Source organism: Zingiber officinale, chromosome 9B (genome assembly GCF_018446385.1).
Source record: "Zingiber officinale cultivar Zhangliang chromosome 9B, Zo_v1.1, whole genome shotgun sequence".
NCBI lineage: Eukaryota > Viridiplantae > Streptophyta > Magnoliopsida > Zingiberales > Zingiberaceae > Zingiber > Zingiber officinale.
Window position 1 is genome coordinate 93,863,309 of NC_056003.1, and position 6,064 is coordinate 93,869,372.

General features: G+C 38.7%; 2 pseudogenes; both read right to left on the reverse strand.

Annotated features, from left to right (window-relative positions):
• Positions 1-730: 730 nt before the first annotated feature.
• On the reverse strand, positions 731-2,566 carry LOC122023171 (annotated as a pseudogene).
• Positions 2,567-4,250: 1,684 nt separating this feature from the next.
• Positions 4,251-5,618, reverse strand: LOC122023172 (annotated as a pseudogene).
• Positions 5,619-6,064: the final 446 nt, after the last annotated feature.

A 6,064-nucleotide genomic window follows, 5' to 3' on the forward strand; every position in this document is an offset into this window, starting at 1 on the left:
GGCCCTTTAAAATCGTTGTAATTGGCAGTGTTGTTAAAAGTGAGGGCTACGACAACGATTTTAAACCGTTGTCATAGAATGAAACGACAATGGTTTTCAACGGTTTAAAACCATTGTCTTTGAATTATAAGACAATGGTTTAAAACCGTTGTTGTTTAAAACACTTTTAATAACACTGTCAGTTACCACGGTTTTTGGGACTATGACAACGGTTTTTAACCGTTGTCTTTGAGGGCGATAGACAACAACAACGATTTTAAACTGTTGTCTTTTAAACTATTATTTTCTTAATACCAATATATCATATTTCAATATAAATATATAATAAAGGCTCATAATCACAAAAGAAAGAATATTCCTCATATCAATATCATTTAAAATGTTACTTATACAAGAATTATAATCACAAAAGAAGAAACATGTCACATATTCAAATAAAATTTATCTCAATACAAATAAACTCCATTTACAACTAATGAATAATATAGCCAAAAGACTAGAAACTTGTGATGGTGGTTCATGCCATGTAGGATTGCACTTAATTATTGTCAACCCAAGTCCCATCACAATCTTCAACTTGTAGGATTTCATTGGAATCCTCTTTCTCACTTGCTGATTCTTTCATGACAACTTTTTCCAATATTATTGATCATTAGTTTCATAATAAATCTAGTCTTTCCCACACCAGCTCCATTAAAAAGTTCAATCTTTCTACCTCTTTGATAAGGTACTAGGAGATCAACAACCTATTGATATCAAAAGAAATACACTATTATATGTATGAAAAAACTTGTTCTGAAAGAATAATAAACACACATATATTTTTACAACAGTTACCTGAATAAGTACATCATACAAAAGGTATTAGTTGTGAGATGAGTTACTTGAATGCTTGCATGGCTGCACAAGTAGAAGTCAAATTCAATAGGATGACATATTATTAGAATCGACAATAGTCCTTGGAATTTCAAGTATGGAAAGCTCCATTGAGAAAACAAGGTTTGAAAAAAATATACAAAATAGAATTGTCCTGAAAATGATGCATCCATGCTATTAACTAAACTAACCAGGCAATATGTTTCCACTCTTATCAACAAATTAGTGATCACCATGATTGTTAGCAAATAGTCTAATGTGATGACATTTTTGGACCACCACAAAAGTCACTGGAGATTAATAGTTTGGTTCTAGAAAGGCACAGGCCTGAAACACAAATGGAGTGTTGAGTACAAAAATACTGAAACAAGAATCATAGTATAAATGATTGGAAAATTTACTTTTCTGATCGCATCTAGTTCATATAGTAGAACTTGATAGAATTGACCCTCGCTCACTCCATCCCTGAATGTACAACTTGCTATATTAATCTAAACAATCAAGTGTGTTTTAAATTTTTCCAAAGATTCATACCTGTAGAATATAATCCGTTGAGGCTTTTGTCTAGTAGCCTTTTTGAAGGAAATAAGTAGCTCCCTGGATTTTGCATGACAGATGTTCTACCCAGCCAAGTAAATTGAAAAATAAAATCAACATTCTATTTAAAACTGGTTTTAGATTGTATTTCATACTTTATCATGCCACCAGTAAGAGTTCCTCACTAAGGATCTTGCCAGACCTTAAACAGATCTTGAATTAATTCTTGATGGGCCTAAGCACAGACCAATCCAGCATATTTTGTCACCTCGAGCCAGTCTTGAGACGCAACAATCTGACAAACCAAATATTATCAAGATAGTAAGAATACATCAAGGCAACTATACATAGAGCAGGAAATGAAGATTGACAAAATTACTTACAACTATGATAGAAGGGTTAGAATCTTCCTCGGGATGAGGATGTGTTACGTCATCACCAAATATTATAGTTGTTCGGTCGCTAACAAGAGGAATGCGCCTTGACAATGCATCGACAAGAACTGTGTCCCTTCCTCCAACCTATGAATCAAGCCTTAGTAACACAAAGCATAACAAGAAAAATAGATCCACCTTCCACGTACTCACCTTTCCATTGATCTAGAGGCCAACATTGGTAAGGTACTGTTTACTCATCCTGAAAACATGCTTTGTTAAACAACATTGTGAAACTAAACCAAGACCAGTCTCACATATCTACTTTTGATCACCTGTAATAACTATGGCATATAATAATAAAGCGAACAAGAAAAGGGAAAAAATTAAAGCTAAAAGGTTTAGCCAATTGATATTTGTCAACAAGCAAAAATATCAAGTTGTGTCGAACAAGATCAAGTGCAAGAAAGACATCATACCATAAAGAGAACCATCATTATTAGGCAATATGACAATGAGAAAATCAAGCTCCTTTCCCTGAGGTTGGAGTATGGTCATTGCATCATGATAGCGTGATGAAAGCGCTCTTTCAACATGATTAGGCCTAGCAGTTAGAGGATGAAGCATAGGATGTAGAGAAAATTCCTATAAAATATGTAGATAAAAATAATGATCTATGTGGCTCTTCTTCAAATAAGATAATTAAGAATTAAGTTGCATGTTTTAATTCATATGCTGTAGTGAAAATGTTGAAGTCATACCATTCCTGATATCTGGCATATCTGAGCAAGATCATGACAAAATCCCCCTGGCCAAATTATCTTGCACATTCTTTGTAAAATTGATACATGTCCGGCTATTCACTCTCCCACCATTTACCATTTTCTACAAAGTTTATAACAAGATATGAAGTAATAAGATGAGCTTAAATAATCTAAATGGCAATCAATGCTCTTATACATTCATCGAAATATATATATATCTATATATATATATATATATATAGATATATATATATATATATATATATATATATATATATATATATATATATATATATATATATATATATATATAGAGAGAGAAAGAGAGAGTGAGAGAGAATTGTTATCCTACGGACTCTATTCTGCAGAATGCTACGGACTTGTTGATGTGGTAAAATCATGTCATATTTTGTCTATAAATTTCCTCATTTTTCTCCCTTTTATTTTCCCCCACCAACCCCTCGGATAGGTGCTGTTAAGAACATATGACGAGGGAGGAAAGGGCGCGGAGAGGACATGGCTCCATAGGCGAGGAATCGTGTGTGTGTCCTCTAACCAAGCACTGTGGGAAATCACGTAGTCCGACGAATAGCTTCTCTTTGTTCTTGAATAGGTTGGAGTACTCATGGTCCCTGTCAGCGCCCTCTGGCAACACCAACTCTCACATTAAATTGTTCTCCGTCAAAGATAGGATCTTTCCATTCTTCAGCCTCTCCTTGGAATCAGTCCGCTCGATTCCTCCGAAGTAAGGCTAGTCCAACACCAAGCCGGTGATGCTCAGCGGGGCCAAGGAGTCCTGGATCGCCGCCACACGGAGGGAGGCGTGGAAGGAGATGGTTGCGCCTGCACTGTCACCCATGAGGAAGCAGCGGGAGAAGTCGGCGCATTCAGTGAGCAGGAAGGGGAGGTTTCCCTCCGCAGACGCCCCCATGGCGTGGGCCCGGAGCCAGAAGAGGGCGTCCTCAAAGGCAGGGGCAGGCGGTGCCCCGGAGAGAGGTGGTAGTCGACAGAGAGGACGACGGCGGGAAGGGAAGCCGCGAGACGAGAGCAGAGGCCATGGAAGGGGGAGGAAGCAACGCGGAAGATGATGAATCCACCACTGTGGATGTAGACGATGACCGGGAGCTTGGATCCGGTGGGAGGCAAAGAGGGTGAGGGGAGGAAGAGGCGAATACCGGTGCCACGGGCGGAGTCAAGTGGGAGGTCGTGGCAGAGGACGACGACATTGGAGGACGGTGAAGAAAGGGGGAAAATGGCACCCTTGGTGAGGGAGAAAAAATGACACAGATATTTTTAGAAAAAAATATGACGCGATTTTACCACATTAACAAGTCCGTAGCATTCCGCAGCAATAGGTCTGTAGGATAACAATTCTCTCTCTCTCTCTCTCTCTATATATATATATATATAGAGAGAGAGAGAGAGAGAGAGAGAATTGTTATATATATATATATATATAACACCCAACCAATCAAGTTAGAGAGTATTCTTCAACAATCTTGTAACATAATAGACTAGTACACAGTTTTTCTTAGGAAATAATAGCATGCAATGATGTAACAACTAGTGATAGAAAGTAATGACTATGTTGATTTCTAAGATCTCAACTAGAAGGTCAAGATACTTATTAAATCCCAACATGGGTTATCAACAGCCAAATAGAAATGAAGACCCATTCATAAATGCAACTTACAATTCTCTAGGGATCAATGTTTGCAATCCTAAGAGCATGCTCCATGGCTTCAATGGATGGTTTTACACAATATTGATGTCTTTGGTAGATCAACATTTGGATCAGGTTTCGATAAGTAGCCAATTATGTCGAAGATGTTGGCTGAATTATCTTCTCTAGATGAAGGGTTTAGTGTCTCAAAGCACATAACAGTATCAAAACAATCTTCCAGATCCAGCTTCTTAAGCACTTTAGCAGCATGAGCTTGATCACCATTAGTGAATATCTATTCATTTAGGTTGATTCATGAGCTTGTTAGTGAAGTGAAAAAAAAAAACAAAGTTGAATCAGAGAGTTTCAACATCCATGCCCCAGAAACTCACAACTTTTCGAACTGGAAGGCTCACCAAGAGTTGACTTATAACAGGATCTGGCTTTAATGTTTCATATGGTAATCTTCCATGGACAAAGCTATTAAACCACAGGAAATCAGTAAACTCTTTGCTTCACTAAAACCATAGAATAAAACATGTGAAGCAAAGATAAAAAACAATGATAGAGTCAAACCTATGGAAATCATTATAATCGAAGTTATATCCAATGGCCTAAAAAACAAGTAGAAAGCTTCTCATTACTGCAAGTGCACCTTTGTCGAACATGAATATAATAATTACCTTTAAACCAGCCATTATTGTTCCATAGTGCTTATACAAAACAGTACACAACTTTAGTAAATTGCTTTCTTCAACCCCTAATTTTTCAAGCATATATTTTGAAAAATGATAAAATATATGTCTCAATTCTTAGGGAAAACTTGATATAGAAACAAAAGAGAGACCATACCTAAAATATTCTTGCGGCACTCGGTGGCAATTCCGGAATTCAACGGATAGAGGGTGTCATCAAGATTTGAAAAAAAAAATCAAAGGCAAGCAATAGTGAATTAAGAAAGGATTCATATGCTATAACTTCAAACCTATCACCAGATAGCCAAATGTGAAAATGTACCAAACAAAAGGCAATCATATTTGATATTAGCTTTCGTGCACATCTCCTTTGATTCCATATCTATATCTCACAGCTTCAGAATCATAAACCTAAGGTTAGGAAAAAGCAAAGCATGACGAATAAAGGTTTGATTTGGACCAATCTCTCCCGAAAGATCAAGGTTTGTTCGGGAGAGGAGACGAGGACCTGGCTGAAAAATTCTTGTGAGGGGAAGACGAGGTCGTTCTCCTCGGATTCTAAGGGCTCACCGAGGATGACGACGTTAAGGTGTGAGATCCGACCAATGCCTGAGGGGTGCAGGGACATGGATTCCATGTGCTGGAGGCGGTTGGAGAACGTGGCACCCACCTTCGGAGACGTCGCCGCCGCCGCCTTGCCAGTCGTCATCACACACTGATCACAACACCCTCCGGAAGAGGAAGAAGACCGACGTGGAGGGAAGAGGTTTTGGCGAAGAGGGACCGAGCACAAGCAAGGAGAGGAGTCGCCGCTAAGATTTGAGATGCCCTAAGCCCTTCGCGTCCTCTTCCAAGATGAAGAAGAGGAGACAACAAAAGAAGCGCAGATTCATTCTACCTTCCTCTTTCAGGATGAAGAAGAGCTTGTCGAGGACGTTGGGGGGATTCTGGTGGCAGTGAGGTGGTGGTAGGGGGGGTGGGGGGTGGGAATGCTTAGGGATCGAGAAGAGATCAAAAAGAAAAACACGAAGTAGTTGAAGAGATCGTAGGTTGGACGGAAATGCTTTGAGATCGAGAAGGTAAAGGGGCGGAATGAGGCGGCAAAAAATTTTGTAGCGAGGGAAGGAAAAAACGCAGCGGCAAAAATTACGAAGG